The sequence below is a fragment of the Struthio camelus genome, chromosome 4 (genome assembly GCF_040807025.1).
Source record: "Struthio camelus isolate bStrCam1 chromosome 4, bStrCam1.hap1, whole genome shotgun sequence".
Taxonomy (NCBI): Eukaryota; Metazoa; Chordata; class Aves; order Struthioniformes; family Struthionidae; genus Struthio; species Struthio camelus.
In genome coordinates, this window is record NC_090945.1 from 71,915,550 (window position 1) to 71,928,030 (window position 12,481).

General features: G+C 39.4%; 1 long non-coding RNA gene across 1 annotated transcript in view; it reads right to left on the bottom strand.

The window, feature by feature from the left end:
- Positions 1-1,064: 1,064 nt before the first annotated feature.
- The window catches only part of LOC138067235 (uncharacterized), a 53,799-nt gene continuing 42,382 nt past the window's right edge, over positions 1,065-12,481 (bottom strand). The window contains exon 4 of the long non-coding RNA XR_011141100.1: positions 1,065-2,361. This is a non-coding gene — a long non-coding RNA (uncharacterized lncRNA). The remainder of the gene's footprint in view (positions 2,362-12,481) is intronic.

A 12,481-nucleotide genomic window follows, 5' to 3' on the forward strand; every position in this document is an offset into this window, starting at 1 on the left:
CATCATATGCAGAGTCATGTGGGGTCACACAATGCTTCTCATTGTCTGCTCCCAACTTCTGTGCACATATATCTCCCCTTCCTGAGGGTGCCTGCTGTTGAACTGTTACTGCTTGCTAAGGGATGATCTGAGCCTTGTTCAGAAAGTTTCGTTTTGCCTTGCCCAAGAAGGTAGGCACAATAGTCTTTCCTGACCTTGCATATGGTATGCATAGAAGTCTCTCTCTATGTACACATATATACATATGTAATTAATATGTTTGTATAAATACATAGATCTCTATATGTGTGCAGTTATAAGCATTTGTGTTTCTGTGTGTGTATGTGCATACCTATTACATCTAGGTATCTCTGTGTACCTGTATATAACTATATAGTTTATCCATCATCCTTAGGAAAGAAAACGCTCAGGAAAAACTCAGAAATCGGAATGCCTGGGCGCTGCAGTATATTTCCGAGCCTGTAACACACATACAGGTCTAACAGCTCTAAGCTAAACAAGCCTAAAATGCCGTGAACTCAACTGAATTGTAGATAAAGAGCCACCCAACCTACGCACATGCCACTGAAGTGGCCCTGTCCCTGACCCTTCCTTGCTGATGGTTACGCCTGGCATTTATGGAGCTGCTGCTCCAAGGCCCACTACTTCTGCCAACCCTCCCACCCTTCTCCAGCAGCGGTAGGAACAGCAGGCTCAATTTCTAAAGCTTTCCACACCTATCCCTGGATCTCAGGCCTCACTCTGTGCCTTTCCTCTGTTCCTCCTCTTCTCGGCCCAGGAAGAATCTGAATCCCTTTTTCTCAAATTGCAGAACTGATTATAGCAAAAGCAAAAACACTGTTGAGGTGTACCACCTCTCCAGGTGGAGGGATGAAGTATCATTGCTCTCCTATCCTCTGTCCTGCATTACTTAAGTGCATGAAGCATGACCTCTCCCTTCTCCTTTCAGTGGTAGAACACCCTATCTATCTGTCCAATATAAACAGGGTCAAATCTCCAGTAACTACCCTAACATGCAATAAAGCTCCAACTCTTTTTTCTTCATTCAGAGAGGTTTTGGCAGAGTAATTTATTCCCGTTCAAGGTGAACGGAGACACTGCATTATCATTTTATTTACAGATTTCTTATAGTCCTTTCAGCCATGACCACACTTGCTCACACATACAGGCGAAATGTAAAAAATTAACAAATTTTTAATATAAAAAAATCAAAAACTTCCTCCCCCCAAAGGCTGACATTTAAATAAATTCTTTGATTTCCCTTTCCTCCTCCAGCTTTTTTGTTTTATTTATTGTTGTGCTATACAAATATATATATATATAAATATATCTCTACTCTCCATATGGTTTCAATATTTCACTGACTGGAAATTTCTAAAAAGCTTTTACAAAAACTTTCTCTAAATTAGAGCATATACATGTCAGTGGAGTAAACTACATGATTTGTTTACTTATAAATGAAATTGAGAATTTTGCATGGCAATTTCAACTTTGCAAAGATTTATGTCAGTTGTTTTATCTTATTTTTTCAATTCTGATGATCCATTTACAGAGCTGGTATGACAGGAATGCATTTTTCCCTCCTCTGTGATGTTCTGATATGCATAAGTATGTTTTTTTTTTTTTAAGTAGATGAAGAACAGCCCTAGTGTTTACATATTCTTTTTATTTATAGAACACAGACCCTACATATGTGTTTGGTTAGGTTAAAGGCGTCTTATCATTGATCATTTACAATCACAGGCAGTTTAAAGAGGAGATATTTAACAGTACTTAGCTCTCACACTTAATTAGGGTGGATATGGGGCTTTTAAACTACCACGCACCTAGGCTGCAAAAGGTCCATATGGAGGAAAGCTTTAAGATACATTTCATAACAGAGCCAAAATTCCTAAAGATGCTTTACAGAAGCATCAGCTCAGACCAACATGATAGCTCCTTTTCCTTCTCCCCATCTCTCTGTTCTCTATGACCAATCACAAAAGGCCATAAAATGCAAGATGAAGTGCTCTGAGTAAGCTTACACTACCAGGTATGCTGCTCCCTAAAGCCTGATGCATTAGGAATACTAGACTATTTGTCCGTTAGTATGATTTTCAGAGGAAAGTTTGGGATGCTGTTAATGCAACTTTTTGTAACAATTTCCTACTTATACCCAAAAATTGTGTGGGTAGGTGCTGGTGGTGAGCTGGTAAGAAAAAGAGATGCTCTAAATAAAACGTTCAGTTAGAAAATGGAAATTTCAGTTTAGATGGGCTGCTGCTGTTTCTCAGTGGAGTTGTATTTCGGCTGTGTTTCATCCCAGTTCCTCATGAGTTCATCTCCTTGTCTTGAACATTTCTTAATTTGTCTTGCAAGTTCCTGAAACAGAAGAGATTTTCATTTCCATCTTCCCTCTTTAAATGATTATTAGCTATCTAAATAGATAAATATGCAAAAAAAAAAAATTTGATAGTATAAGCCACAAAAATTACAAGCACTTAATAATACCTACTTGTCAAAAACACCCCAAGACAGATATACAGATCTGAAGCTCTTCAGATTAACTTAGGACAAAAACCCCTGGGCTGCTGCTTCCAGGGCAATTACAATTAGCATTAGATTCACTATGAAAAAAACTAAGCTATAGCACTAGGCTGCCCACAGTATTTGAAGATGATGAGAACTCCAGCTGCTTTACTTTGTGCAGTGAAGACACTTAGAGCTCACTTAATGACCAAGAGCCCTGGGCCTCTTTTGAGCACATGAACAGGGAGTTTAAGCTTCTTGAAGTGCCTCAGGCCGTAGATAGCATTGAGGTATTCAGCTCACCCACAAAAGCACCAGTCCCGGGCCAATAAAGAAACGTGAACACCACAGATTTTACTGTAAAAAGCCTGGCAGCTGCACAGTCCATTTTTCAGGTTCAAGGCATAGTCTTTTTCACTCATTCTCTTGAACTTAAATGTCTAAATCCTACCACAGATGTCTAAGCGCTTTTCAGAATTTGAGTCTTCATACAAGAAGGGTGTATCTTTCTGTTGAATTATTCATTGTTTAAAAAATCCTCTTGAAAAACACAGGAATATACTTGAAGCATCATGGAAAAAGCATAATTTTTCTAAGAATTCTATTCAGAAGTTTTGTGAAGAAACTTTTCTTGACAATTGTTAGAATATTGCACTTTTTGGGGTATCCTCTTTTGAAAACCCATTACCCAGTGCAGTTCCACGGACACTGAACCAGGGCTGCTACAGTAGAATTGTGTTTAACCAAAATGAATATGCGACCAAAGGAACACTACTGCTTAAACCAGATGGCCAGGGATAAAAGGCAGGGCAGGACCGCAGCAGTCCAAATTCAGATCAGTGTTGCCCCAAGTTTTAATTTTTATTATGCCAAATGTAAGGCTTGTAAGAATTACATCAATTACGAGGAAGAGTAAGCAGATCTATACCACTTTTTCTGGTTATACATATGCTAAGGTTGAAAATCAAAACCAGTGAATTGTGGAATATATTAGAATATTCGTTATCAGTTGCAACCAAGTTAAAAATGAGCCCCAACTAGGTACCAATGTTTCACAAAAGTTCACTTGAAAGAAACGTAAAAATGGCAAAATGCCAGCACTTGAAATAATACAGAATTATTATTTTGTAAAACAAACCAAAGCATGATTAGATACAGTTAGGTAAAGAACAAGGAAGAAAAGAGTTTTATTTTGTTTTCCTTATGACTATATCTGGCCCTTTCCTGCTTAGATACTGGCTGTGTTTGCACTGCAGGCTGTGTTTGTTTCACATTTTTGTTTAGCAAGCCTGCTTGGCTATATGGTCTGCTCTGGCACCATACATTTGGACTTCTGTTTCTCTTCTATTATCTACTTTTAAAAAAGAAGAAAGTGTGAAGATATATTACCTACAGTGGGAGTGGAATATTTACATTTACTGGTACAAGAATGCATATTAAAGATATGAACTTCAAACGCTGCAGGAGATTCAAAGTTCAAACATCTGACCTATGAAATTCAACAAAAAGTTGACAAGCTCTGGCATGTCTCACAGGGCTGCTGCTTAGGTCAAGAGGAATAGGCAATGGAGAATAGGTATTGAATACACTCTTACAGGATCCAGTACAACTGCAGTGTTTATTCAGGGAACTGTAAGGCAAAATGGCATGCCCCACATCATGTTATGTGGAATATACATCAATTAGATGACATTAATACGAGAGGTAAATCCCTCTTCACTAAACCTGATCCTCTCTTTACAACTGAATTTTTAAGTTGTTGCTAGTTCAGAATAAGAGTACATGGGTCTCATCTCACAAAGCACATTTCAAGTCTTTCACAGACACTAAATATTTAAGATCTCAAGTTTATAGAAGAAAATCAGTTGCTGCTTATTAGAAATATTCCTTCTATTAGAAAAAACAGACTGGGGCTAGAGCCCCAGCTCAGCAAAGTCTATGGACATACTAAATTTCAGCCTTGCTAAGGGCCCTATCTAATTGAATCCTAGTTCCTTTCAGAGCTTGCATTTCAGACTTCTTTGCTATGAGTCAATTATGTGCACCTTCCAAATACTGAATAGTTGAGATTTACATCCAAACTTTTAGCCATTCTGCTCAGAAGTGGCAGTTTGGACAACCTGTAACATCTAGAAATATTCTTTCCTGGTTCCTTAGAAAGAATTAAAAACAAAATAAAACAAAACAAAACTAGAAAGTGCTTGTTCTCCATCTTGCAAAACAGCAGGGTTTGAAAATGCAGCCATTTTAAAACAAAACAAAATACAAACAAGACCAAAAACCTGACTCTCTTGTGTTCACTGTGACTATCCTCCTGCCAGATGATCCTACATGCCCTCTACTTTGAGAGTGTATGTGCATGCCTGTGTGTGCGCTTAAATAACTAAAAGCTCTGCTAAAATAATTGGGAAATGAATTAACACTGATGTCAGCTGCCCTAATTAATGTAAAAGCCAGATACAGCCCTCAGAGGAGTGGTCTTCTTTGCATAACACTTATGTCCATGTTAGAGAGAGAACTAGACCAGAAGTCTTAGTGTAATCAGCCTTAAACAGATGGCATTTAGAACAGGGGGAAAAAAGATGTTATGTGCTCTAGCATCACCTATGGCATATAAATGAGAGTGTTTAAGACAGCGATGGATCAGAGACTCTGATCTAATGTACACTTTGAGAATGAGGCCTCACAGCGGTGCATAGCCCCATGATTTTAGTGAGTGACTGTGAGGATGCATGTCTCAGTCTGTATGTCTTGCATTTTAAAATAAAAGGATCTGATGACTAAAGGTGAATCCTGTCTGGCTATGAAATAGCATTTGAATTTGAAAAGAACAACATTTAGTGGTGAGCATCAGCAAAGCTTTCAGACTCTGTGACAGCTACAAGGATCTTCAAATGTTTAAGAAAGTTGAAAGTACTTACAGAAAGCCTAAGTAATCATGAAAACAACTTTAATGAGGTTAACCTCAGGGCATACAGTTTCCTCCCTCCCCCCCCCCCCCCCCCCCCCGCCCCTGCTGAGTGCTACTGAACGGGTATTCTGCTTTAGGTGGACCACCATAATTGTTAAGGTAATTTGCTGAGATGATTTTTTACCATCTTGACCTGACAGTTACAATTAGAGGTGAGTTAAGATGGAAAATGGTCATAAATTGCCACCAAATACTGCTCCTGCCACAATTATTCACAGGCAATAAGGAAGACGGCTGCACCAATTAGAAAGATTTGTTAAAAAATTTGCTGAAATGTCACAAATGCTTCAGGTAAGTGAAAAGATGCTAAGGCAGGTGACTCTAATGATATGTAACAGTGAGATGAATCTGAACCTCGATAAAGTAGAACCTACTGTGCTACAAATCTATTTTTATAATGGCCACGCACTTTTTTTTTTTTTTTTCTTGCTGGAGGTCAGAATATTTTAAATAGCTGAGAGGGGGAGTATATTTTCAGAAAAGAAGGTTGTTGAGCTGATATGTACTCATCAGAATGGGAGAAACGTGTGGAGTGTTCGGTGATAAGCTGCCAACAGTAGCTGTAATGCTACTACAGTGTAATAACAACACAAGTAAAAGCACTAAGACAGTGTAAGTTTCTTACATTGAAAAGTAAGCTGAAGCAAATAACTTTCCTCCACTGAAAGATCTGAGGTCAATATCTATCCTACGTAACTCTGGGCAGGTAACTGAGGCAGCTAGGTTAGGACAGTAGGCAATGTTGCCTCCTTCTTTTGTCAATCTAGTGGAGCAGCACCAAAAAGAAATTCCGATTGCTCTTACATTAGATGCATTACCTGGGATGAATCATTTTTTAGAGATAGAATCAGCTAATACCTAGATGACCTTTTTTTTCCTGCTCTCTTTACTGAGGTTTGAAAGAGTAAAAGCAATTATACTTCTAACTTGGCTTCCCAGCCTAATACCATATGGGGTGCATGAAGCTTAGTGGAGAGGTACATGCATTGGCCAGGAATGGCCACAAAACCCCTCAGAACGGTCTCACCAAGCAGCTGGCATGGAACAATGCTATGAAAGCACAATGACTATCTTTAAAGAACAATTTCCTGCCTTGATTGGATATGCTGCTTTTGCAAATCTACCATTCCCATATTTCACTAAACCACACACTCTGCTGTGAGATAATAAACAATTCAGAGTACCACTCCCTTCTCCAACAAACTACAGCTGACAGAAAAATTTATCCAAAGCCAATGACTGTCTGTCCATGGACTTCAGTGGATTTGAGATCATGCCCATAAAATCAGTTCTAAATCCTCATCTATCCAGCTATGGGTGCAGCAAAGACATAACTGATGTTCTTGAACACATAAATGCAAATAGGACTTCTCCCCCAGCATCCAACCTGTTTACTTGATAGGTGTTTGTTACTAGGCTTTGCTCATGTTCTATTTTAACATCACCCACCCATAAAATCATGACTGACGCTTCTCTGCAAGAGAGGCTCTAGGTCTGGTAGCCAGCTTCAAATTTGGGTAATTACCTTCTGCCCCTGCAGTTTAAATAAGATATGTCATTTGTCTTCATTACTTGCCCTAAAATTGCTGTTCCAATTTGCTGTGCTTTACTGCAATAGCTGCTGCATTTCACTGCAGAAGTAGCTGCTTTTAAGTGATAGGTGAGCTGATTTTAGAAAGATAGATAGCATGTATAAAATATTTTGAGATCCTTTGAAATGAGCAGTGCTCAGAATTATTTTTGATTTTTACAATCCTTGAGTATGTCAGGATAGTCACATTAAATACACTATTTGGCAGGTTTTATTTTTAAAGATTACCATATGGTATGTGTTCATCACCTAAGCTATCTCATAGAACAATTCCATATGAGCGTATGATGTTAATTTTATTTGGGGCTGTCCTGAGATCATCATGCCAGGTTAATTAAAGCACTACAAAGAATTCTGCACAATGAACTGATACTAAAACAGAAGGAAGTGTCAGTTTTCAGTGAATAAAATAGCAATGCTAGGAGGTAATTATCTGCTGTTCGTAGCACAAAGAAATTAAGAATATTGCAGAGCTCTGGGGGAAAAAGAAAACAGAAAAAAATCAACAAAAACCAAACAGTCCAGGCCTGATAACAAAGATTAACTACTTGGGTAAATTTATTCCTAACTTGACAGCACTGAACGTAATATTCAGAACATTGTCATATAACATGTCATAAGGAACAGCGGTATGTGAGTGAATAGGTATGGAAGTGTATTTCAGTCTGGATAATGTTTCTTACCTCATAAGTGTTGCCACTGATACCTTGAAATGTAAAACTGCTTTAACCCTTGTGGGTGTGATACGATCAATTCAAATAATGATGCACGTAGAAGATGAATCCTATCTTTACTTTAAAAGTGTTTCTGCCAACATTCCTGAGCAAAGGTCCTTTGCACAGCCCTAGATTGGGCTCTCATTGTAATTCAGTGAGCCTAATTAGTCACTAGAGTGATTCAGTTTTATACTTGTATAATTCCATAAATTTGAATGCAGTCACATCCCTGGTAGCTGTAGTTATGCAGCGGTGAATAAAATGTCCCTCATTTAGTCAAAGACCATCAAAACTACAGCTGGACAAGAGATGTTTTTTCTACCTGCTTATATTTTTCTTAAAGTTAAATATATTTTGTCCTGAATCAGGAAGAAACACAGTATCCTTAAAATGTTAAAAACAAAAAACATGCTGAAAAAGCAAAATCTTTTAAAATCAATAAAAAAGTTGACGTTTCATTTTGACTATTTCAGCTGCTTCTAGTGATAATTAGCCTATATTCCTTAACAAGCAGTTTCGAAACGGAATATTGGAATTTTTCCTTTCAAAGAAGGCTAACCTGAATACTTATACTTTCTATTGCTACTGATGATACCCGTGTAGATGCTTCTGAAGAGAATGTTTTATTTCAACTCTTTTGCATTTGCTACAAGTGAGAGCACAAAATTCTGGAAAAGTGAAATCCTCATCGCTAGGAGAGCAGATCTAAACAAAAAGGCAATATAATTAACTTGCACTATGATGTCCCATGCTGCTCTGGAAGAAACAACAATCCCTGCAGGAGTGGGTGGAACTCAGCGAATACTGTCTCCTGCTATAGCATCCCTTGGTATGGCAGAGGCCAATTCCTAGCCTTGGGAATACTATGAGAGGGGAAATTTGCGGAGCAACTGGCCCTTATAACATCTATTTCCTCTTCCTCTCCCATATGCAATTTGGGTGACTTGGACCATAGAATTCATTGACGCACATCATATAATACTCTGTGTTACAACCTAAAGTATGTTATCCCTATGCCGTGCTTCACAAGCTGTGCAATTCCCCATCTTGTGTTCCACTTCAAAAGTTTCAAGGCACAGGCAGCAACAGTGCTATTACATGTGGTGACACCAGGACAGCAAGCCAAGCACGTCAACAGCCCTGATCACAGCTGAAATCCTTGTGAGCACCCAGGGAAATCAGGATAGGGCTGCAAACATGAGAGCAGCCTGGACTGAATGTTGCTGGATGGGAACTTCATGCCCTCTTGTCCCATAATATACCAGAAAGGACAAAATATCCCCAGTGAAAACATCTTCATCTTTTTTCAAAGAACAAAGTACACTACTATATAACTTTTGCATCCTGATTTGCAGGCAGCTAAAGAGATTCAGCAAAAAAGTGGTCAGTCTTATACAGCAGCATGAATGGCACACCTTTTGTTTCTAAACAATTAAAACGCTTTTCAAAGACTAGCTAATTTTATTTTTAAGAAGTAAAACCAACGTAAACTAAATGAAAATATTTTAAATAATTTTTTTGACCAGAAAGGGAAACAAATAACTTAAACTATAAATTAATGATTCTTATGTTTTGGTCCGTTGTTGAAAATGTTCGTTTCAGACAGGAATACATCTGCTTGTGTGCATCATTAATTTTTTCATATATTTATGTAGGCACATATATGCATGTATTCATGAGTGGCTGTGCTGTGGCTGAGACTGTCTAAGAACATAAATGAGGCTAATGATTTTTATTAGACCAATTGATACAGCTGGCAGAAAACAGGCAAGCTTTCAGGCTTATGAGCTCTGCTCCAGACCTGAAACAGAAGCAGCAGCCTGTGGCTGCAGATAATTGTACCAAGTTTAGCTCAATTATATTAAACAACTAGAAAATTCGAGAAAAAAGGTGGTGAGCACCTGAAGAGCTGAGTGGGAGGTTAACGTAAGGAAAAAGGATAATGTTGTTGCCCTCACAGGACAAATAGAGGCAGAGAGAGGGGGTAATTACCAGCCACGGAGCACAAAGAGGTTAGTTGGAGGTGGGATGCAAGGAAAACTGTACTTCCATAAGACCAATACATACATAACCATGTGGGTGGCTGGCAGCAACATGTCTTTGATCGGTGAGCAAATACAGAGCTCTGTGTTCTTGAACTGAAGCACATAGGAGCCTCTTTTTACTTCTGTTAGATAATGAGGGCATTAAACATCTTTCAGTTTCATGATAGCTAAAACAATAGAAACTGCTACTAAAGGCATGAACTAGCAAAGGAAGGCCCAGCTTGGAGATGACTTTTCTTTCCTCTTGAGGCCCAAACACCAATTCATTCCACAATTTTCTGTGGGCTGCACGGTGAAGTGGATCTGGGAAGCAATCTGGGTTAAATATAATGCCAAACTGCAGATCAATTTGGCCATGCCGCTTTTCAAACCTTTCTAATAACAGGTAGGGCGGGAGGAGGAATAAACAGTGAGGGACGGGGCAGTGAATGCTGGTGCTCCTGCTGCAAGACATGGTGTTTTGCTGGAGCTGGAGCCACTGACCCCATTGGGTGCTCATGGGTGCCACGCGCCAGTGGCCAGGCACCAACCTGAGCTCCCCGCAAGGACGTGAGGTCATGATAGGAGGAATCAGAGGCAATGCTGGATTATACACACCTCTTCCATAGGCTTGTTTGCTTTTGACCTGGACCAGTTTATTGATCCCATTCACACCTTTTCCCATCCCTCCCCAGGCAGCAGTATGGCATCGCTATGTGTAGAGCACACGGTTTGGGAAGACGATGGTGAAGAGGCACTGAGCTTCACTGCACCATGCTGCCAGCAAAGCCCAACTGTGACACTGCCGTGACACCGAACAGGCACCAGGAGGCTTTCAAGGAGGGAGAGAAGGTCTGATAGTGTGGCCCACCATGAAACAGCTTTTCCTTCAGGTAAAGCATTTGCCCAGCAGACAAACCTGGAAACTGTGGACAAAGACAACCTCGTTCTTGTGTTTAGAGACAGAAGTGAAAACACTACCATGACAGGGAGGTTTACTTACAATAACTTACAATAAAGTCATAATGACCCATTTCCCTGACTGATCTCCCCCTAAAAGAAACTAGCTGGCGAGACTCTGAATCCTGCCTACTCATTTGGGCCAAGAGGCTCCAAGGCATATACAGCGATGATTGTTTTAATGAAGAAATATTTCAAGTTCAAATGTCACTGATATTTCTTAGCACTTGGATTAAATTCACTTGTAAGGGGCCTACTTTCAGTAAAAGGAATGGCCCCTTCTTTTACTTGAAGCAATACATAAGCACTTTGGGATATTCCAGCATCAAAATCAAGAGATGATTTTCATTCTCCCTTGAAGGGCAAGGTGTAAACATGTTCAATAGATTCATTATTTACAATGCTGCATCAAGCAGCAGATGCATTTGCTCTGGAAAAAGTAGTTAACAATAATTCACTCACTCTCAGTTGTGTAAAAAACATTAGGTAAAGGATGAAATGAGAATAATGCTTCTCCATATAGCACAGAAAGGAAGTATAGTTTAGATATCATTTTGTACCGCTACCCTAAGGAAAACATTTCCTCCTTCCAGCAGGCCTAAATTTAAATATTTTATACTAAACTATTATGAAATTTAAAATCTGACAGGGAAATGTGCTGTGCTACACAAAATACCTTTATTCATGCCTAGGCACAGAAAGGGTAAGTGCTCACTCAGTGGAGCACGTGCAGCAGCGGAGAGGGTAGTGCCTGCATTACGTAACACTGAACATGAGACCATGTTGCAGTAATACGCCTGTAGGAAGGGAGATGAGGTTTAAACAGTACACTGGACACACTTCACAAAGAAATAACAGTGAGGACACAAGCCCAGGACTGCAATACTTGACTCAGTTCCCTGCTTTGTTAAAGACAACACAGTGTGTCACTTAGGACTCTCTCATACGCACTACAGCAACACTCATATTTTAGATACCGTTCTGCTAGCTTAGAGGGTAATCCTAGGTGACCAGGTCTCCCTACGCAGCAGAATTATTCACCTAAATAACAGGATTCAGTGATGCCAACATGCTAAGCAAAGAGCAACAACATGTCCACAGCTATGTCCTGTACCTCATTAGTCTGATAGGGGCACAGCAAAGGACGCTACGAAGACTAGAGGAATACGAACACCTTAGATAAATATCAATCATCCCCAGTCACAGTCTTGATTCTTATTGTCTCTCTTTGGCTTCTGCAGAGGCACAGGAGAGCAGAAGTAGAATACAGCATCAATTAGGTGACTGACAGTCATCTCCCAGTGAAACACACATTGGTCAACACATATACATATATAAACATACATATCAGATAGAGTATTTTCCCCATACACATATATGTAGGGGAAAATATGCTATGAAATTCTGTAGGGAGTATTTTCCCTCACATATACCTGTACATTTCCTATATATATACATATACACATATATGTATGGGAAAATATGCTGTGCAATTTTGTTAGGTGATGCAATTTCCAAAGCACAACATGATCCACAGAGCCTCCCTCCACTCAGTCACCCCGCTAATATAAGTACAGTTAGGATGAAAGACTTGATTCAGAAAAAACTCTTAATCATAAACCTCATTCCCTCTCTGTTCAAGGCATATGCTGATTTTGAAGCCTGAGGAAAGTGCTGTTTCGAGCATAGATGTTTTAGTCCTAATCAGGAT